General features: G+C 37.0%; 3 non-coding genes and 3 pseudogenes across 3 annotated transcripts; all 6 read right to left on the bottom strand.

The window, feature by feature from the left end:
• Positions 1-1,129: 1,129 nt before the first annotated feature.
• On the bottom strand, positions 1,130-6,985 carry LOC117149552 (annotated as a pseudogene).
• A 395-nt stretch (positions 6,986-7,380) lies between these two features.
• LOC117149553 lies at positions 7,381-7,559 on the bottom strand. The gene has a single exon (XR_004460375.1). It is a non-coding gene; the product is annotated as a 5.8S ribosomal RNA (ribosomal RNA).
• A 686-nt stretch (positions 7,560-8,245) lies between these two features.
• On the bottom strand, positions 8,246-10,240 carry LOC117149554. The gene has a single exon (XR_004460376.1). It is a non-coding gene; the product is annotated as a small subunit ribosomal RNA (ribosomal RNA).
• A 3,875-nt stretch (positions 10,241-14,115) lies between these two features.
• On the bottom strand, positions 14,116-19,991 carry LOC117149557 (annotated as a pseudogene).
• A 395-nt stretch (positions 19,992-20,386) lies between these two features.
• Positions 20,387-20,565, bottom strand: LOC117149551. The gene has a single exon (XR_004460374.1). It is a non-coding gene; the product is annotated as a 5.8S ribosomal RNA (ribosomal RNA).
• A 686-nt stretch (positions 20,566-21,251) lies between these two features.
• LOC117149555 lies at positions 21,252-23,233 on the bottom strand (annotated as a pseudogene).
• Between the last annotated feature and the right edge of the window lie 538 nt (positions 23,234-23,771).

Below are 23,771 nucleotides of genomic sequence, written 5' to 3'. Positions count from 1 at the left end.
ATATTGCGTCACTAAATTGATGACGAGGTATTTGGCAACTTGATACAATTCTTTAAAGTTTTTATATCAAAAATTATATGATAGGGACAATATCATATGCGTCACTAAATTGATGACGAGGTGTTTGGCAACTTGACACAATTCATTAAAGTCTTTATATTAATTATATGATAGGGACAATATCATATGCGTCACTAAATTGATGACGAGGTATTTGGCAACTTGATACAATTCTTTAAAGTTTTTATAAAAATTATATGATAGGACAATATCATATGCGTCACTAAATTGATGACGAGGTGTTTGGCAACTTGACACAATTCATTAAAGTCTTTATATTAATTATATGATAGGACAATATCATATGCGTCACTAAATTGATGACGCATTTGGCAACTTGATACAATTCTTTAAAGTTTATATTCAAAAATTATATGATAGGGACAATATCATATGCGTCACTAAATTGATGACGAGGTGTTTGGCAACTTGACACAATTCATTAAAGTCTTTATATTAATTATATGATAGACAATATCATATGCGTCACTAAATTGATGACGAGGTATTTGGCAACTTGATACAATTCTTTAAAGTTTTTATATCAAAAATTATATGATAGGGACAATATCATATGCGTCACTAAATTGATGACGAGGTGTTTGGCAACTTGACACAATTCATTGTAAAGTCTTTATAGTTAATTAATGATAGAGACAATATCATATGCGTCACTAAATTGATGACGAGGTATTGGCAATTGATACAATTCTTTAAAGTTTTTATCAAAATTAATTAAGGGACATATCATATCGCATAAATTGATGGACGAGGTGTTTGGCAACTGACACAATTCATTAAAGTCTTTATATTAATTATATGATAGGGACAATATCATATGCGTCACTAAATTGATGACGAGGTATTGGCAACGTGATAGAATTCTTTAAAGTCTTATATAAAAATTAACGATAGGACAATACATTGCGTCATAATTGATCGAGGTATTTGGCAACTTGATATAATCTTTAAAGTCTTTATATCAAAATTATATGATAGGGACAATATCATATGCGTCACTAAATTGATGACGAGGTGTTTGTTTGGCTACAGGAAAATCATTTATTTATCGAATATCAGCAAAGGATAAGCTTCAGTGGATCGCAGTATGGCAGCTGCTCAACCACTTACAACACCTTGCCTGTTACAAAGTCGTTTACAATTGATTCTAGGCTTTGTCATTGTATAAATAATGCTTTTATATGTAACTAGCGCGGCATCAGGTGATCGAAGATCCTCCTAATTTACTATGTTACAAATTACATTGGCATCACATCCATTGTCGTTTATAAAATAAATTATAAACTTTAATGTTTAGAAGCCATACAATGCAAATTGCCCCTTATTTATCATTGCAGTCCAGCACGGATACGACTTAGAGCGTTCAGGCATAATCCAACGGACGTAGCGTCATACCACTGTTCGCTCGAACAAGTATTGTGCCATTGGTCGTACCTGCGGTTCCTCTCGTACTACGCCAGGAATGCTGTCGCAACAACGTTTTGTCATTAGTAGGGTAAAACTAACCTGTCTCACGACGGTCTAAACCCAGCTCACGTTCCTTGCATGGGTGAACAATCCAACGCTTGGTGAATTTTGCTTCACAATGATAGGAAGAGCCGACATCGAAGGATCAAAAGCGACGGTCGCTATGAACGCTTGGCCGCCAAAGCCAGTTATCCCTATGGTAACTTTTCTGACACCTTGTTAAAACTCTTTAAACCAAAAGGATCGATAGGCCGAGCTTTTGCTGTCCTGTGTGTACTGAAACCGAGATCAAGTCAGCATTTGCCCTTTTGCTCTATGTGTGGTTTCTGTCCGCACTGAGCTGGCCTTGGGACACCTCCGTTATTATTTGAGAGATGTACCGCCCCAGTCAAACTCCCTACCTGGCAATGTCCTTGAATTGGATCATACCTGAGTAATTGGAGTTATACCAAATTTTCAAATCAAAAATACATAAATGCATCGTTTTATTAAAGAATTTGTTTGCGATTATATAAAACTCGTGATACTTTGATCAAGAAGCTTGCATCAAAACCCAATACCATAAGATATAATAAATATATCCGTATAATGGCTAGGAAATGATACACGTTCCATTTAATCAAGTAAGTAAGGAAACAATAAGAGTAGTGGTATTTCATTGACGATACCAAACCGAGGTCTAATATCTCCCACTTATTCTACACCTCTTATGTCTCCTTACACTGCCAGATTAGAGTCAAGCTCAAAAGGGTCTTCTTTCCCCGCTAATTATTCCAAGCCCGTTCCCTTGGCTGTGGTTTCGCTAGATAGTAGATAGGGACAGTAGGAATCTCGTTAATCCATTCATGCGCGTCACTAATTAGATGACGAGGCATTTGGCTATTTTTTTTTTTTTTTTGATCGCGGAGGTATGGAAATCTATCGAAAGATACTAGGTCTGTCAACACTTCAGTTTCCTAGCATGCACGATTCATTGCTGAACCGAAGTTCCGCAACGCCTCATAGCCATTTATATATTACCATTATTTGCGATGTTTATGCCTTTATTGATGTTATGCCAAGACAGCAAGCAAATGTTTTGAACCAAACGTTTTAGCTAAGTCCAATCTCGGGAAAACCCGCTCAGGTACATGAACTGTTTAAAACAACCGAGACTGCCTCTCATAACCTGGACGCTAATGATATGACTATCATATTTGCTGAGGAGACCCTTCGCTATCAATCTTTTAACGGATTGACCACTCCAGATCCCCCTCCAGTTCAGGGTGGCAGAATGGAATTCAATGTCACCTGCGGCTTCGAATCTGCGACGCAATTCAGTTCGTATGTCCGGTCTGTCGTATCTATTGATTTTGCGCTGGTGCGCATCATCCATAGAGTGTCCGTCTGTCACAATTTGTATGTCGATCACATCAATGTGATTTTGTCGTAGTGCCACCAGGTCCGGTTTATTAAGGCCGGATTCGCACTGCAGACTTGGTTCAACAATGACCGCGCAGCCTCTCTCCTCAAGTCCCCGCTTGATTCGATTTACTACGCAGTTGTGTCTAGCTACGCGCCTCCCATGCGATCGGTAACATTTTTGCATTATATGGTTTGTTGTTTCGGGAGCGTCACATCCTGCACGACACTGTCGTTCCAATTCGTGCCTTCCCTTGTAGTACGAGACTTCGTGGGTAGGGCATTTATCCGCAGACGAATACCGTCTATATATTCCTTTCCTGTTAGTAAACGCGTGGGTTGATTAACCCACCCGTGTTGCGGTCCCCAATGGCCCGCTTCACGGAGTCCGCTGCCATCAACTGAGAGGTACAATTTGTTCGCCCAATATTTTTCTATTGCCGGACGCGATAACAATTCATGTTGTTCTGCAAATAATCTATCTCGGGCCCGTTGTTTTTCGGCTTCGAGGAAAGAGCTGGCTACCTCGTTTTGCGTGAGGTGAGGCCATTTAATGTTACTCAAACGTCTTAGCCTTAACATTGGAGCTACCCATCTAAGTGATGGAATTCCGAGACCTCCACTTTTTGGGGCTGCGTGAATGAATGCTATCGGCACATCCAGCGGAAGATTTAGCCATCTTCGCACATAGTATCGTATTAGTTTGTCAGTTTTTCGTAGGACGCCTATCGCCACACTCCCAAGGGCTAACTTGTGATAGAGCTGTGGGATAAGGACAGTCCTTAGGGCGAACATCCTCTGTTGTGGTTTGAGGGGGGCCTTTGTCAATCTTTGTAGCTTTGGACCAATGTCCTCGGCCGGATTGCATCGAACCCTCCCAGTTGCAGTGAAGTTGATGCCTAAGTACTTCCACTCGTCCGTTCGCTTCAATGATGGAATCTCTCTTGAGCCTACGTAAAAGCTCTGTGCCTCTAGCACGGTACACTTCTGTTTCGGCTGGCCCTTAATGCCAACGGTAAAACATTTGTCGGCATTAAGTTGAGGCCGACGAGAGATAGAAAATCCAACGTTCTGTCCAACAATACTTGAAGTCCCATTCGAGTTTCAGCAAATAGTACCAAATCATCTGCAAACGCGGCCGCGTTAGTAATGGCATTTCCGACTCTGGCACCAATTTCGCTGGGTAGGTTTCTAAGTAACCTGTCCATTACCAAGTTAAATAGAATAGGAGACAAAGGGTCACCCTGCTTCACTCCTCTAGCAGGGACGAATTCCTCTGAACTCCAACCGTCCCCATTGAGACTGGTACCGCCACCCTCGTACGTATTCTGTACGTAGTCAACGAAGCCCTTTGGCGCACCATAAGCACGTAAGGTGTCATATATAGATGCATGCGATAGAGAGTCATAGTTACTCCCGCCGTTGACCCGCGCTTACTTGAATTTCTTCACTTTGACATTCAGAGCACTGGGCAGAAATCACATTGTGTCAACACCCGCTAGGGCCATCACAATGCTTTGTTTTAATTAGACAGTCGGATTCCCCAAGTCCGTGCCAGTTCTGAATTGATTGTTAATTGATAATCGTTATAATTGATAAGAACTAATTGGTTTAACCCAAATAGTATTCTTAAAAATTTTAGCAAGAAAGTTCCACAATTGGCTACGTAACTAAACTATCCGGGGAACAAGTAACTAACATAAATGCTAGAAACTCTATTTACCCAGAACGAGCACATAAACCATGTTATTGTTTCCCAATCAAGCCCGACTATCTCAATCTTCAGAGCCAATCCTTATCCCGAAGTTACGGATCTAATTTGCCGACTTCCCTTACCTACATTATTCTATCGACTAGAGACTCTTCACCTTGGAGACCAGCTGCGGATATTGGTACGGCCTGTTGAGAAGTTTGCGTGTCCCCACCATAAATTTTCAAGGTCCGAGGAGAAAATATCGACACAACAGTATATGTCATGCTCTTCTAGCCCATCTACCATATCTCTCTGCGAAAGACTTCCATGGTAGTACGGCTATAAAACAGAAAAGAAAACTCTTCCGATATCTCTCGACGGCTTCTTTATGGTCGTTCCTGTTGCCAGGATGAGCACGAGGCCCATATTTAATAACAAACGGATACTCAACAGGTTACGGAATTGGAACCGTATTCCCTTTCGTTCAAAATTATTCAAGTGTATTATATTCGCTTTGTTTATATAGTTAGGCATTTTTGTTTTACTTGAAAATTTTCGGCTTTCGCCTTGAACTTAGGACCGACTAACTCGTGATCAACCACTGTTCACACGAAACCCTTCTCCACTTCAGTCCTCCAAGGTCTCATTCGATTATTTGCTACTACCACCAAGATCTGTACCAATGGCAGCTCCATGCAGGCTTACGCCAAACACTTCTACGCATACCATTGTACCTTCCTACTCACTAAAGTTTCAAAATTTATATCACAAGTAATATAAATCATCTACTTTAGCGGTAATGTATAGGTATACAACTTAAGCGCCATCCATTTTAAGGGCTAGTTGCTTCGGCAGGTGAGTTGTTACACACTCCTTAGCGGATTTCGACTTCCATGATCACCGTCCTGCTGTTTTAAGCAACCAACGCCTTTCATGGTATCTGCATGAGTTGTTAATTTGGGCACCGTAACATTACGTTTGGTTCATCCACAGCGCCAGTTCTGCTTACCAAAAGTGGCCCACTGGGCACATTATATCATAACCTTGAACTTCATATCAAGAAAGTTAAGGTTCTTACCCATTTAAAGTTTGAGAATAGGTTAAGATCGTTTCGACCCTAAGGCCTCTAATCATTCGCTTTACCAGATAAGATTATTTTATATAATATTAAAATGCACCAGCTATCCTGAGGGAAACTTCGGAAGGAACCAGCTACTAGATGGTTCGATTGGTCTTTCGCCCCTATACTCAATTCTGACAATCGATTTGCACGTCAGAACTGTTTCGGTCTTCCATCAGGGTTTCCCCTGACTTCAACCTGATCAAGTATAGTTCACCATCTTTCGGGTCACAGCATATATGCTCAAGGTACGTTCCAGTTAGAGGCATAAATAATATAAATATACATTATACATAACTATATAGAACGCCCCGGGATTGTGTTAATTAGCTATAAATAGCTAAAAAACTAATCCCATTATTAGTCAAGTTAATTACGCTATTAGGTTTACATCCCAATAACTTGCACATATGTTAGACTCCTTGGTCCGTGTTTCAAGACGGGTCCCGAAGGTATCCTGAATCTTTCGCATTGTTAATCATACAAGAGCATATAATAAACACAAAAATCAATGATAATTATGCCATTATATAATTCCGAAAAATTAACGCTCTGTAATAATATAAATCTATCAGCACTTTATCAAATTAATAACATTTATTCTGTGTTAAAATGCAAGCAATTTAATTGGAATAAACTATAAGTTATATTTTATGATAAATTTGGGATATGCTAATAGATTACAATGTCCTTATATGGAAAAAATGCACATTATTCTTAATAATATTATTTAAATATTACAATTTTAATGATGAATTTTCCATAACGGATATTCAGGTTCATCGGGCTTAACCTCTAAGCAGTTTCACGTACTGTTTAACTCTCTATTCAGAGTTCTTTTCAACTTTCCCTCACGGTACTTGTTTACTATCGGTCTCATGGTTATATTTAGTTTTAGATGGAGTTTACCACCCACTTAGTGCTGCACTATCAAGCAACACGACTCTTTGGAAACATCATCTAGTAATCATTAACGTTATACGGGCCTGGCACCCTCTATGGGTAAATGGCCTCATTTAAGAAGGACTTAAATCATTAATTTCTCATACTAGAATATTGACGCTCCATACACTGCATCTCACATTTGCCATATAGACAAAGTGACTTAGTGCTGAACTGTTTTCTTTTCGCTCGCCGCTACTAAGAAAATCCTTGTTAGTTTCTTTTCCTCCCCTAATTAATATGCTTAAATTCAGGGGGTAGTCCCATATGAGTTGAGGTTGTATATATAACTATATTTTGCCATAAATTCTTTATTTATAAATGATAAAACAATCAATTAAATTCGTTATAAATAGTTCCAATAGTTCTTGTAAGCAAAGTTATTTTTTATCCATTTAACGAACCAACGAAGAATAATAACAAAACCAAGATTTTTCTTTTTCCGAATCATTAATAAGAGACAATTCTAGATGAAAAATATTTCAATTTTTTATGCTAGACATTTCTCAGTATTATTTGATTGAAAAAGAAAATATTTCTCTTCGTTTTTCACATTCAAATGTGAGATAATGTTTTTCATTTCTTTTTTAATATTATGAATAAAATCATTATTTAATCCAATAATATACCATATGCTTATAAAAAATTTATAAACAACTTAATTAGCATAGTCTTACAACCCTCAACCATATGTAGTCCAAGCAGCACTATAAAATTAATTAAAGTACATAACAGCATGGACTGCGATATGCGTTCAAAATGTCGATGTTCATGTGTCCTGCAGTTCACACGATGACGCACAGTTTGCTGCGTTCTTCATCGACCCATGAGCCGAGTGATCCACCGCTTAGAGTTTTATAATTCATTTTTATATAATATCAATATTGTTTTTATTGAAAGAAATTAAAAATACACCATTTTACTGGCATATATCAATTCCTTCAATAAATTTATTTTTATACCTAAAAATAAATGTTGCGATATGTCTTAGTTTCATATAAGCATTATGTATCATAAAAATCTGGTTATGGTTTGCTATTTTGGGTGACACATACTGCAAAATTTATATAAAACATTAACCTGATGGATGACAGGTACAAACATTGTATATTTTAGGTTGTTGCATTAGCCAACGTATGCTCATAACATAGATGAACAATACATATTCGCAACGCGTGTATATTATGGTCCATATACACACACACTTATTTTGAATACCACATTCAAAATTATTTTAATTTTAATTCGACTTCTACTTTCAAATTTTGTTCAGTTTCTTCGATTTCCATTTTCGAGAATTTGTTTTTATAGGAAACGCCATTGTTGTAGTAGGTACTGCCACAAATACGCACAACAACATTAATAATGTTAAAGTCTTTTTATGAGGTTGCCAAGCCCCACATATAAAATAAAAGCCATCTTCATTTTATTTTGACTTTAACTTTTGATTCCGTGGAATCATTTTGTAATATTTTTATTTTGGTAAATTGTATTTATTTGTATTATAACAAATGTTTATTAACGATAAGGATATTATACAATAATGATCCTTCCGCAGGTTCACCTACGGAAACCTTGTTACGACTTTTACTTCCTCTAAATAATCAAGTTCGGTCAACTTTTGCGAAACAACCGTAACACGCAAGGCGTCACAGTGATCACGTCCGGAGACCTCACTAAATAATTCAATCGGTAGTAGCGACGGGCGGTGTGTACAAAGGGCAGGGACGTAATCAATGCGAGTTAATGACTCACACTTACTGGGAATTCCAAGTTCATGTGAACAGTTTCAGTTCACAATCCCAAGCATGAAAGTGGTTCAGCGGTTTACCCGGACCTCTCGGTCTAGGAAATACACGTTGATACTTTCATTGTAGCGCGCGTGCAGCCCAGGACATCTAAGGGCATCACAGACCTGTTATTGCTCAATCTCATTATTGCTAGACGCAATTTGTCCATTTAAGAAGCTAGTGTCCTTATAATGGGACAAACCAACAGGTACGGCTCCACTTACATAAACACATTCAAACACAATAAACATTTTACTGCCACCATGAATGAAGGCTACATAAGCTTCAGCACCATAATCCTGAAGATATCTATTTAATATATTTGAGTCTCGTTCGTTATCGGAATTAACCAGACAAATCACTCCACGAACTAAGAACGGCCATGCACCACCACCCATAGATTCGAGAAAGAGCTATCAATCTGTCTTACACACTTATGTTCGGACCTGGTAAGTTTTCCCGTGTTGAGTCAAATTAAGCCGCAGGCTCCACTCCTGGTGGTGCCCTTCCGTCAATTCCTTTAAGTTTCAGCTTTGCAACCATACTTCCCCCGGAGCCCAAAAGCTTTGGTTTCCCGGGAAGCGACTGAGAGAGCCATAAAAGTAGCTACACCCAATTGCTAGCTGGCATCGTTTATGGTTAGAACTAGGGCGGTATCTGATCGCCTTCGAACCTCTAACTTTCGTTCTTGATTAATGAAAACATCTTTGGCAAATGCTTTCGCTTAAGTTAGTCTTACGACGGTCCAAGAATTTCACCTCTCGCGTCGTAATACTAATGCCCCCAAACTGCTTCTATTAATCATTACCTCTTGATCTGAAAACCAATGAAAGCAGAACAGAGGTCTTATTTCATTATCCCATGCACAGAATATTCAGGCATTTGAAGCCTGCTTTAAGCACTCTAATTTGTTCAAAGTAATAGTACCGGCCCACAATAACACTCGTTTAAGAGCACTAGTGCAGGTTTTTAAATAGGAGGAACATATGAAAAAATACAAGTATTTAATCACATATAAGAACTCCACCGGTAATACGCTTACATACATAAAGGTATAGTACTAACCACAATTGTAAGTTGTACTACCCGTATGAAGCACAAGTTCAACTACGAACGTTTTAACCGCAACAACTTTAATATACGCTATTGGAGCTGGAATTACCGCGGCTGCTGGCACCAGACTTGCCCTCCAATTGGTCCTTGTTAAAGGATTTAAAGTGTACTCATTCCAATTACAGGGCCTCGGATATGAGTCCTGTATTGTTATTTTTCGTCACTACCTCCCCGAGCTGGGAGTGGGTAATTTACGCGCCTGCTGCCTTCCTTAGATGTGGTAGCCGTTTCTCAGGCTCCCTCTCCGGAATCGAACCCTGATTCCCCGTTACCCGTTGCAACCATGGTAGTCCTAGATACTACCATCAAAAGTTGATAGGGCAGACATTTGAAAGATCTGTCGTCGGTACAAGACCATACGATCTGCATGTTATCTAGAGTTCAACCAATATAACGATCTTGCGATCGCTTGGTTTTAGCCTAATAAAAGCACATGTCCCATAAGGTTCATGTTTTAATTGCATGTATTAGCTCTAGAATTACCACAGTTATCCAAGTAACTGTTAACGATCTAAGGAACCATAACTGATATAATGAGCCTTTTGCGGTTTCACTTTTAATTCGTGTGTACTTAGACATGCATGGCTTAATCTTTGAGACAAGCATATAACTACTGGCAGGATCAACCAGAATAATGTTTTTCCTTCATATTCCATTCATATATTTTGAATCGAAATAAGCAATATAATAGATATATAGATATATAGATTTTTCACTTTATATAATTCCATGATTTTTATTATATTGAATAAAATTCAATATTTCGCCTTTGGGTAAAATTTTAAATATATAAGTAAAAAATCCATTCGATTACGGCCATTTTTATATAGCATTCGTAATCCATATTTTCATTTTTAATTTATACTTGTTTTACCAATATAACAAGAATTTCATCTAATTATTGTAATATATATATTTCTATAATTTTATCTTTTTATACATACATATTTCATTATAAAATATCATTTTATTTCCAACATACATAATTATTGTATCCACACATGTACAATTTTTGTTTAACCAATATAAATATTAAGTTAAATCATTTGCATTTTGAAGATAAATTTAAAATTTATCTCTTTTCATATATATCTCTGGTAAAACCAAGCGCATATGATAATATTTCCACATTTAATATATAATTTTATATTTCTTTCATAAGAATCCATATTTGTATTATACCGTAACGATATAATAATCCAACTATACGGCAGGTAATAAATTAATATTTGCCTGCCTCCAAAAATTAACGATAATATATGGAAACGATTTGTTATTCTATATATAATAGAAACTTGACTTTTGTTTCAACGATATTATCTATAAAGCGTATATTCCTATTATCCGCGGAGCCAAGTCCCGTGTTCTATAGAACTGAGAAACAAATTTGTACGGATAATAATATACTTTATTGTATGTAACCAATATAAACATAATCCGAAATAAATATTTCGAATAATGCGGGAGGTCGGCAACCACTGCCTACCTATAGTAGTTTTTGAACCCGCTGTCCTCAAAGCGGGTATTTTCAATTCCGTTTGCCACCCAACATACGGGCTATTCTCTTATATATTAAGAGATTATAGGAACATTTCATTTTTTTTCCATTATTCATATATAATATGATTATTTTTTCCCTTATACATATAATAATTAATCATTTTCATATGTATATTATTTAATTTACTCATATTATTGCCAAAATCATATGAATACATAAGTTTTGAACAATATGAGAGGTCGGCAACCACTGCCTACCTATAGTAGTTTTTGAACCCTCTGTCGTAATTCCGGTCGTTTACACTACTATACCCTCTCACTATAATGGCTTTTCTCTATAATACTAAGAGAATGTGGGATATTTTCAGCATTTTTTCCCTTATACATATAATAATTAATCATTTTCATATGTATATTATTTAATTTACTCATATTATTGCCAAAATCATATGAATACATAAGTTTTGAACAATATGAGAGGTCGGCAACCACTGCCTACCTATAGTAGTTTTTGAACCCTCTGTCGTAATTCCGGTCGTTTACACTACTATACCCTCTCACTATAATGGCTTTTCTCTATAATACTAAGAGAATGTGGGATATTTTCAGCATTTTTTCCCTTATACATATAATAATTAATCATTTTCATATGTATATTATTTAATTTACTCATATTATTGCCAAAATCATATGAATACATAAGTTTTGAACAATATGAGAGGTCGGCAACCACTGCCTACCTATAGTAGTTTTTGAACCCTCTGTCGTAATTCCGGTCGTTTACACTACTATACCCTCTCACTATAATGGCTTTTCTCTATAATACTAAGAGAATGTGGGATATTTTCAGCATTTTTTCCCTTATACATATAATAATTAATCATTTTCATATGTATATTATTTAATTTACTCATATTATTGCCAAAATCATATGAATACATAAGTTTTGAACAATATGAGAGGTCGGCAACCACTGCCTACCTATAGTAGTTTTTGAACCCTCTGTCGTAATTCCGGTCGTTTACACTACTATACCCTCTCACTATAATGGCTTTTCTCTATTATACTAAGAGAATGTGGGATATTTTCAGCATTTTTTCCCTTATACATATAATAATTAATAATTTTCATATGTATATTATTTAATTTACTCATATAATTGCCAAAATCATATGAATATACATAAGTTTTGAACAATATGAGAGGTCGGCAACCACTGCCTACCTATAGTAGTTTTTGAACCCTCTGTCGTAATTCCGGTCGTTTACACTACTATACCCTCTCACTATAATGGCTTTTCTCTATAATACTAAGAGAATGTGGGAATATTTCAGCATTTTTTCCCCTATACATATAATAATTAATAATTTTCATATGTATATTATTTAATTTACTCATATAATTGCCAAAATCATATGTATACATAAGTTTTGAACAATATGAGAGGTCGGCAACCACTGCCTACCTATAGTAGTTTTTGAACCCTCTGTCGTAATTCCGGTCGTTTACACTACTATACCCTCTCACTATAATGGCTTTTCTCTATAATACTAAGAGAATGTGGGAATATTTCAGCATTTTTTCCCCTATACATATAATAATTAATAATTTTCATATGTATATTATTTAATTTACTCATATAATTGCCAAAATCATATAAATACATAAGTTTTGAACAATATCAGAGGTCAGCAACGGTCTTTCCTCTATAATACTAAGATAATATGGGAATATTTCATCATTTTTTCCCTTATACATTTATACATATAATATTTAATCATTTTATATGTATATTATTTAATTTACTCATATAATTGCCAAAATCAAATAAATACATAAGTTTTGAACAATATCAGAGGTCGGCAACGGTCTTTCCTCTATAATACTAAGATAATATGGGAATATTTCAGCATTTTTTCCCTTATACATATAATAATTAATCATTTTCATATGTATATTATTTAATTTACTCGTATAATTGCCAAAATCCTATGAAGACATAAGAGAATACAATATGAGAGGTCGGCGCAACCATAATATAGTAGTTGATGACGAGGTGTTTGGCAACTTGATACAATTCTTTAAAAAGTCTTTATATTAATTATATGATAGGGACAATATCATATGCGTCACTAAATTGATGACGAGGTGTTTGGCAACGTGACACAAATCATTAAAGTCTTTATATTAATTATATGATAGAGACAATATCATATGCGTCACTAAATTGATGACGAGGTATTTGGCAACTTGATACAATTCTTTAAAGTTTTTATATCAAAAATTATATGATAGGGACAATATCATATGCGTCACTAAATTGATGACGAGGTGTTTGGCAACTTGACACAATTCATTAAAGTCTTTATATTAATTATATGATAGGGACAATATCATATGCGTCACTAAATTGATGACGAGGTATTTGGCAACTTGATACAATTCTTTAAAGTTTTTATATCAAAAATTATATGATAGGGACAATATCATATGCGTCACTAAATTGATGACGAGGTGTTTGGCAACTTGACACAATTCATTAAAGTCTTTATATTAATTATATGATAGAGACAATATCATATGCGTCACTAAATTGATGACGAGGTATTTGGCAACTTGATACAATTCTTTAAAGTTTTTATATCAAAAATTATATGATAGGGACAATATCATATGCGTCACTAAATTGATGACGAGGTGTTTGGCAACTTGACACAATTCATTAAAGTCTTTATATTAATTATATGATAGGGACAATATCATATGCGTCACTAAATTGATGACGAGGTATTTGGCAACGTGATAGAATTCTTTAAAGTCTTTATATCAAAAATTATACGATAGGGACAATATCATATGCGTCACTAAATTGATGACGAGGTATTTGGCAACTTGATATAATTCTTTAAAGTCTTTATATCAAAAATTATATGATAGGGACAATATCATATGCGTCACTAAATTGATGACGAGGTGTTTGTTTGGCTACAGGAAAAATCATTTATTTATCGAATCATCAAGCAAAGGATAAGCTTCAGTGGATCGCAGTATGGCAGCTGCTCAACCACTTACAACACCTTGCCTGTTACAAAAGTCGTTTACAATTGATTCTAGGCTTTGTCATTGTATTAAATAATGCTTTTATATGTAACTAGCGCGGCATCAGGTGATCGAAGATCCTCCTAATTTACTATGTTACAAATTACATTGGCATCACATCCATTGTCGTTTATAAAATAAATTATAAACTTTAAATGGTTTAGAAGCCATACAATGCAAATTGCCCCTTATTTATCATTGCAGTCCAGCACGGATACGACCTTAGAGGCGTTCAGGCATAATCCAACGGACGTAGCGTCATACCACTGTTCGCTCGAACAAGTATTGTGCCATTGGTCCGTACCTGCGGTTCCTCTCGTACTACGCAGGAATGCTGTCGCAACAACGTTTTGTCATTAGTAGGGTAAAACTAACCTGTCTCACGACGGTCTAAACCCAGCTCACGTTCCCTTGCATGGGTGAACAATCCAACGCTTGGTGAATTTTGCTTCACAATGATAGGAAGAGCCGACATCGAAGGATCAAAAAGCGACGTCGCTATGAACGCTTGGCCGCCACAAGCCAGTTATCCCTATGGTAACTTTTCTGACACCTCTTGTTAAAAACTCTTTAAACCAAAAGGATCGATAGGCCGAGCTTTTGCTGTCCCTGTGTGTACTGAACACCGAGATCAAGTCAGCATTTGCCCTTTTGCTCTATGTGTGGTTTCTGTCCGCACTGAGCTGGCCTTGGGACACCTCCGTTATTATTTGAGAGATGTACCGCCCCAGTCAAACTCCCTACCTGGCAATGTCCTTGAATTGGATCATACCTGAGTAATTGGAGTTATACCAAATTTTCAAATCAAAAATACATAAATGCATCGTTTTATTAAAGAATTTGTTTGCGATTATATAACAAACTCGTGATACTTTGATCAAGAAGCTTGCATCAAAACCCAATACCATAAGATATAATAAATATATCCGTATAATGGCTAGGAAATGATACACGTTCCATTTAATCAAGTAAGTAAGGAAACAATAAGAGTAGTGGTATTTCATTGACGATACCAAACCGAGGTCTAATATCTCCCACTTATTCTACACCTCTTATGTCTCCTTACACTGCCAGATTAGAGTCAAGCTCAAAAGGGTCTTCTTTCCCCGCTAATTATTCCAAGCCCGTTCCCTTGGCTGTGGTTTCGCTAGATAGTAGATAGGGACAGTAGGAATCTCGTTAATCCATTCATGCGCGTCACTAATTAGATGACGAGGCATTTGGCTATTTTTTTTTTTTTTTTGATCGCGGAGGTATGGAAATCTATCGAAAGATACTAGGTCTGTCAACACTTCAGTTTCCTAGCATGCACGATTCATTGCTGAACCGAAGTTCCGCAACGCCTCATAGCCATTTATATATTACCATTATTTGCGATGTTTATGCCTTTATTGATGTTATGCCAAGACAGCAAGCAAATGTTTTGAACCAAACGTTTTAGCTAAGTCCAATCTCGGGAAAACCCGCTCAGGTACATGAACTGTTTAAAACAACCGAGACTGCCTCTCATAACCTGGACGCTAATGATATGACTATCATATTTGCTGAGGAGACCCTTCGCTATCAATCTTTTAACGGATTGACCACTCCAGATCCCCCTCCAGTTCAGGGTGGCAGAATGGAATTCAATGTCACCTGCGGCTTCGAATCTGCGACGCAATTCAGTTCGTATGTCCGGTCTGTCGTATCTATTGATTTTGCGCTGGTGCGCATCATCCATAGAGTGTCCGTCTGTCACAATTTGTATGTCGATCACATCAATGTGATTTTGTCGTAGTGCCACCAGGTCCGGTTTATTAAGGCCGGATTCGCACTGCAGACTTGGTTCAACAATGACCGCGCAGCCTCTCTCCTCAAGTCCCCGCTTGATTCGATTTACTACGCAGTTGTGTCTAGCTACGCGCCTCCCATGCGATCGGTAACATTTTTGCATTATATGGTTTGTTGTTTCGGGAGCGTCACATCCTGCACGACACTGTCGTTCCAATTCGTGCCTTCCCCTTGTAGTACGAGACTTCGTGGGTAGGGCATTTATCCGCAGACGAATACCGTCTATATATTCCTTTCCTGTTAGTAAACGCGTGGGTTGATTAACCCACCCGTGTTGCGGTCCCCAATGGCCCGCTTCACGGAGTCCGCTGCCATCAACTGAGAGGTACAATTTGTTCGCCCAATATTTTTCTATTGCCGGACGCGATAACAATTCATGTTGTTCTGCAAATAATCTATCTCGGGCCCGTTGTTTTTCGGCTTCGAGGAAAGAGCTGGCTACCTCGTTTTGCGTGAGGTGAGGCCATTTAATGTTACTCAAACGTCTTAGCCTTAACATTGGAGCTACCCATCTAAGTGATGGAATTCCGAGACCTCCACTTTTTGGGGCTGCGTGAATGAATGCTATCGGCACATCCAGCGGAAGATTTAGCCATCTTCGCACATAGTATCGTATTAGTTTGTCAGTTTTTCGTAGGACGCCTATCGCCACACTCCCAAGGGCTAACTTGTGATAGAGCTGTGGGATAAGGACAGTCCTTAGGGCGAACATCCTCTGTTGTGGTTTGAGGGGGGCCTTTGTCAATCTTTGTAGCTTTGGACCAATGTCCTCGGCCGGATTGCATCGAACCCTCCCAGTTGCAGTGAAGTTGATGCCTAAGTACTTCCACTCGTCCGTTCGCTTCAATGATGGAATCTCTCTTGAGCCTACGTAAAAGCTCTGTGCCTCTAGCACGGTACACTTCTGTTTCGGCTGGCCCTTAATGCCAACGGTAAAACATTTGTCGGCATTAAGTTTGAGGCCGACGAGAGATAGAAAATCCAACGTTCTGTCCAACAATACTTGAAGTCCCATTCGAGTTTCAGCAAATAGTACCAAATCATCTGCAAACGCGGCCGCGTTAGTAATGGCATTTCCGACTCTGGCACCAATTTCGCTGGGTAGGTTTCTAAGTAACCTGTCCATTACCAAGTTAAATAGAATAGGAGACAAAGGGTCACCCTGCTTCACTCCTCTAGCAGGGACGAATTCCTCTGAACTCCAACCGTCCCCATTGAGACTGGTACCGCCACCCTCGTACGTATTCTGTACGTAGTCAACGAAGCCCTTTGGCGCACCATAAGCACGTAAGGTGTCATATATAGATGCATGCGATAGAGAGTCATAGTTACTCCCGCCGTTGACCCGCGCTTACTTGAATTTCTTCACTTTGACATTCAGAGCACTGGGCAGAAATCACATTGTGTCAACACCCGCTAGGGCCATCACAATGCTTTGTTTTAATTAGACAGTCGGATTCCCCAAGTCCGTGCCAGTTCTGAATTGATTGTTAATTGATAATCGTTATAATTGATAAGAACTAATTGGTTTAACCCAAATAGTATTCTTAAAAATTTTAGCAAGAAAGTTCCACAATTGGCTACGTAACTAAACTATCCGGGGAACAAGTAACTAACATAAATGCTAGAAACTCTATTTACCCAGAACGAGCACATAAACCATGTTATTGTTTCCCAATCAAGCCCGACTATCTCAATCTTCAGAGCCAATCCTTATCCCGAAGTTACGGATCTAATTTGCCGACTTCCCTTACCTACATTATTCTATCGACTAGAGACTCTTCACCTTGGAGACCAGCTGCGGATATTGGTACGGCCTGTTGAGAAGTTTGCGTGTCCCCACCATAAATTTTCAAGGTCCGAGGAGAAAATATCGACACAACAGTATATGTCATGCTCTTCTAGCCCATCTACCATATCTCTCTGCGAAAGACTTCCATGGTAGTACGGCTATAAAACAGAAAAGAAAACTCTTCCGATATCTCTCGACGGCTTCTTTATGGTCGTTCCTGTTGCCAGGATGAGCACGAGGCCCATATTTAATAACAAACGGATACTCAACAGGTTACGGAATTGGAACCGTATTCCCTTTCGTTCAAAATTATTCAAGTGTATTATATTCGCTTTGTTTATATAGTTAGGCATTTTTGTTTTACTTGAAAATTTTCGGCTTTCGCCTTGAACTTAGGACCGACTAACTCGTGATCAACCACTGTTCACACGAAACCCTTCTCCACTTCAGTCCTCCAAGGTCTCATTCGATTATTTGCTACTACCACCAAGATCTGTACCAATGGCAGCTCCATGCAGGCTTACGCCAAACACTTCTACGCATACCATTGTACCTTCCTACTCACTAAAGTTTCAAAATTTATATCACAAGTAATATAAATCATCTACTTTAGCGGTAATGTATAGGTATACAACTTAAGCGCCATCCATTTTAAGGGCTAGTTGCTTCGGCAGGTGAGTTGTTACACACTCCTTAGCGGATTTCGACTTCCATGATCACCGTCCTGCTGTTTTAAGCAACCAACGCCTTTCATGGTATCTGCATGAGTTGTTAATTTGGGCACCGTAACATTACGTTTGGTTCATCCCACAGCGCCAGTTCTGCTTACCAAAAGTGGCCCACTGGGCACATTATATCATAACCTTGAACTTCATATCAAGAAAGTTAAGGTTCTTACCCATTTAAAGTTTGAGAATAGGTTAAGATCGTTTCGACCCTAAGGCCTCTAATCATTCGCTTTACCAGATAAGATTATTTTATATAATATTAAAATGCACCAGCTATCCTGAGGGAAACTTCGGAAGGAACCAGCTACTAGATGGTTCGATTGGTCTTTCGCCCCTATACTCAATTCTGACAATCGATTTGCACGTCAGAACTGTTTCGGTCTTCCATCAGGGTTTCCCCTGACTTCAACCTGATCAAGTATAGTTCACCATCTTTCGGGTCACAGCATATATGCTCAAGGTACGTTCCAGTTAGAGGCATAAATAATATAAATATACATTATACATAACTATATAGAACGCCCCGGGATTGTGTTAATTAGCTATAAATAGCTAAAAAACTAATCCCATTATTAGTCAAGTTAATTACGCTATTAGGTTTACATCCCAATAACTTGCACATATGTTAGACTCCTTGGTCCGTGTTTCAAGACGGGTCCCGAAGGTATCCTGAATCTTTCGCATTGTTAATCATACAAGAGCATATAATAAACACAAAAATCAATGATAATTATGCCATTATATAATTCCGAAAAATTAACGCTCTGTAATAATATAAATCTATCAGCACTTTATCAAATTAATAACATTTATTCTGTGTTAAAATGCAAGCAATTTAATTGGAATAAACTATAAGTTATATTTTATGATAAATTTGGGATATGCTAATAGATTACAATGTCCTTATATGGAAAAAATGCACATTATTCTTAATAATATTATTTAAATATTACAATTTTAATGATGAATTTTCCATAACGGATATTCAGGTTCATCGGGCTTAACCTCTAAGCAGTTTCACGTACTGTTTAACTCTCTATTCAGAGTTCTTTTCAACTTTCCCTCACGGTACTTGTTTACTATCGGTCTCATGGTTATATTTAGTTTTAGATGGAGTTTACCACCCACTTAGTGCTGCACTATCAAGCAACACGACTCTTTGGAAACATCATCTAGTAATCATTAACGTTATACGGGCCTGGCACCCTCTATGGGTAAATGGCCTCATTTAAGAAGGACTTAAATCATTAATTTCTCATACTAGAATATTGACGCTCCATACACTGCATCTCACATTTGCCATATAGACAAAGTGACTTAGTGCTGAACTGTTTTCTTTTCGCTCGCCGCTACTAAGAAAATCCTTGTTAGTTTCTTTTCCTCCCCTAATTAATATGCTTAAATTCAGGGGGTAGTCCCATATGAGTTGAGGTTGTATATATAACTATATTTTGCCATAAATTCTTTATTTATAAATGATAAAACAATCAATTAAATTCGTTATAAATAGTTCCAATAGTTCTTGTAAGCAAAGTTATTTTTTATCCATTTAACGAACCAACGAAGAATAATAACAAAACCAAGATTTTTCTTTTTCCGAATCATTAATAAGAGACAATTCTAGATGAAAAATATTTCAATTTTTTATGCTAGACATTTCTCAGTATTATTTGATTGAAAAAGAAAATATTTCTCTTCGTTTTTCACATTCAAATGTGAGATAATGTTTTTCATTTCTTTTTTAATATTATGAATAAAATCATTATTTAATCCAATAATATACCATATGCTTATAAAAAATTTATAAACAACTTAATTAGCATAGTCTTACAACCCTCAACCATATGTAGTCCAAGCAGCACTATAAAATTAATTAAAGTACATAACAGCATGGACTGCGATATGCGTTCAAAATGTCGATGTTCATGTGTCCTGCAGTTCACACGATGACGCACAGTTTGCTGCGTTCTTCATCGACCCATGAGCCGAGTGATCCACCGCTTAGAGTTTTATAATTCATTTTTATATAATATCAATATTGTTTTTATTGAAAGAAATTAAAAATACACCATTTTACTGGCATATATCAATTCCTTCAATAAATTTATTTTTATACCTAAAAATAAATGTTGCGATATGTCTTAGTTTCATATAAGCATTATGTATCATAAAAATCTGGTTATGGTTTGCTATTTTGGGTGACACATACTGCAAAATTTATATAAAACATTAACCTGATGGATGACAGGTACAAACATTGTATATTTTAGGTTGTTGCATTAGCCAACGTATGCTCATAACATAGATGAACAATACATATTCGCAACGCGTGTATATTATGGTCCATATACACACACACTTATTTTGAATACCACATTCAAAATTATTTTAATTTTAATTCGACTTCTACTTTCAAATTTTGTTCAGTTTCTTCGATTTCCATTTTCGAGAATTTGTTTTTATAGGAAACGCCATTGTTGTAGTAGGTACTGCCACAAATACGCACAACAACATTAATAATGTTAAAGTCTTTTTATGAGGTTGCCAAGCCCCACATATAAAATAAAAGCCATCTTCATTTTATTTTGACTTTAACTTTTGATTCCGTGGAATCATTTTGTAATATTTTTATTTTGGTAAATTGTATTTATTTGTATTATAACAAATGTTTATTAACGATAAGGATATTATACAATAATGATCCTTCCGCAGGTTCACCTACGGAAACCTTGTTACGAACTTTTACTTCCTCTAAATAATCAAGTTCGGTCAACTTTTGCGAAACAACCGTAACACGCAAGGCGTCACAGTGATCACGTCCGGAGACCTCACTAAATAATTCAATCGGTAGTAGCGACGGGCGGTGTGTACAAAGGGCAGGGACGTAATCAATGCGAGTTAATGACTCACACTTACTGGGAATTCCAAGTTCATGTGAACAGTTTCAGTTCACAATCCAAGCATGAAAGTGGTTCAGCGGTTTACCCGGACCTCTCGTCTAGGAAATACACGTTGATACTTTCATTGTAGCGCGCGTGCAGCCCAGGACATCTAAGGGCATCACAGACCTGTTATTGCTCAATCTCATTATTGCTAGACGCAATTTGTCCATTTAAGAAGCTAGTGTCCTTATAATGGGACAAACCAACAGGTACGGCTCCACTTACATAAACACATTCAAACACAATAAACATTTTACTGCCACCATGAATGAAGGCTACATAAGCTTCAGCACCATAATCCTGAAGATATCTATTTAATATATTTGAGTCTCGTTCGTTATCGGAATTAACCAGACAAATCACTCCACGAACTAAGAACGGCCATGCACCACCACCCATAGATTCGAGAAAGAGCTATCAATCTGTCTTACACACTTATGTTCGGACCTGGTAAGTTTTCCCCGTGTTGAGTCAAATTAAGCCGCAGGCTCCATCCTGGTGGTGCCCTTCCGTCAATTCCTTTAAGTTTCAGCTTTGCAACCATACTTCCCCCGGAGCCCAAAAGCTTTGGTTTCCCGGGAAGCGACTGAGAGAGCCATAAAAGTAGCTACACCCAATTGCTAGCTGGCATCGTTTATGGTTAGAACTAGGGCGGTATCTGATCGCCTTCGAACCTCTAACTTTCGTTCTTGATTAATGAAACATCTTTGGCAAATGCTTTCGCTTAAGTTAGTCTTACGACGGTCCAAGAATTCACCTCTCGCGTCGTAATACTAATGCCCCAAACTGCTTCTATTAATCATTACCTCTTGATCTGAAAACCAATGAAAGCAGAACAGAGGTCTTATTTCATTATCCCATGCACAGAATATTCAGGCATTGAAGCCTGCTTTAAGCACTCTAATTTGTTCAAAGTAATAGTACCGGCCCACAATAACACTCGTTTAAGAGCACTAGTGCAGGTTTTTAAATAGGAGGAACATATGAAAAATACAAGTATTTAATCACATATAAGAACTCCACCGGTAATACGCTTACATACATAAAGGTATAGTACTAACCACAATTGTAAGTTGTACTACCCGTATGAAGCACAAGTTCAACTACGAACGTTTTAACCGCAACAACTTTAATATACGCTATTGGAGCTGGAATTACCGCGGCTGCTGGCACCAGACTTGCCCTCCAATTGGTCCTTGTTAAAGGATTTAAAGTGTACTCATTCCAATTACAGGGCCTCGGATATGAGTCCTGTATTGTTATTTTTCGTCACTACCTCCCCGAGCTGGGAGTGGTAATTTACGCGCCTGCTGCCTTCCTTAGATGTGGTAGCCGTTTCTCAGGCTCCCTCTCCGGAATCGAACCCTGATTCCCCGTTACCCGTTGCAACCATGGTAGTCCTAGATACTACCATCAAAAGTTGATAGGCAGACATTTGAAAGATCTGTCGTCGGTACAAGACCATACGATCTGCATGTTATCTAGAGTTCAACCAATATAACGATCTGCGATCGCTTGGTTTAGCCTAATAAAAGCACATGTCCCATAAGGTTCATGTTTTATTGCATGTATTAGCTCTAGAATTACCACAGTTATCCAAGTAACTGTTAACGATCTAAGGAACCATAACTGATATAATGAGCCTTTTGCGGTTTCACTTTTAATTCGTGTGTACTTAGACATGCATGGCTAATCTTGAGACAAGCATATAACTACTGGCAGGATCAACCAGAATAATGTTTTTCCTTCATATTCCATTCATATATTTTGAATCGAAATAAGCAATATAATAGATATATAGATATATAGATTTTTCACTTTATATAATTCCATGATTTTATTATATTGAATAAAATTCAATATTTCGCCTTTGGGTAAATTTTAAATATATAAGTAAAAATCCATTCGATTACGGCCATTTTATATAGCATTCGTAATCCATATTTTCATTTTTAATTTATACTTGTTTTACCAATATAACAAGAATTTCATCTAATTATTGTAATATATATATTTCTATAATTTTATCTTTTATACATACATATTTCATTATAAAATATCATTTTATTTCCAACATACATAATTATTGTATCCACACATGTACAATTTTTGTTTAAACCAATATAAATATTAGTTAAATCATTTGCATTTTGAAGATAAATTTAAAATTTATCTCTTTCATATATATCTCTGGTAAAAACCAAGCGCATAGATAATATTTCCACATTTAATATAATTTTTATTTCTTTCATAAGAATCCATATTTGTATTAT

This window comes from Drosophila mauritiana, unplaced genomic scaffold (genome assembly GCF_004382145.1).
Source record: "Drosophila mauritiana strain mau12 unplaced genomic scaffold, ASM438214v1 U_243, whole genome shotgun sequence".
NCBI lineage: Eukaryota > Metazoa > Arthropoda > Insecta > Diptera > Drosophilidae > Drosophila > Drosophila mauritiana.
This window is presented reverse-complemented; position numbering and strand designations above follow the sequence as displayed.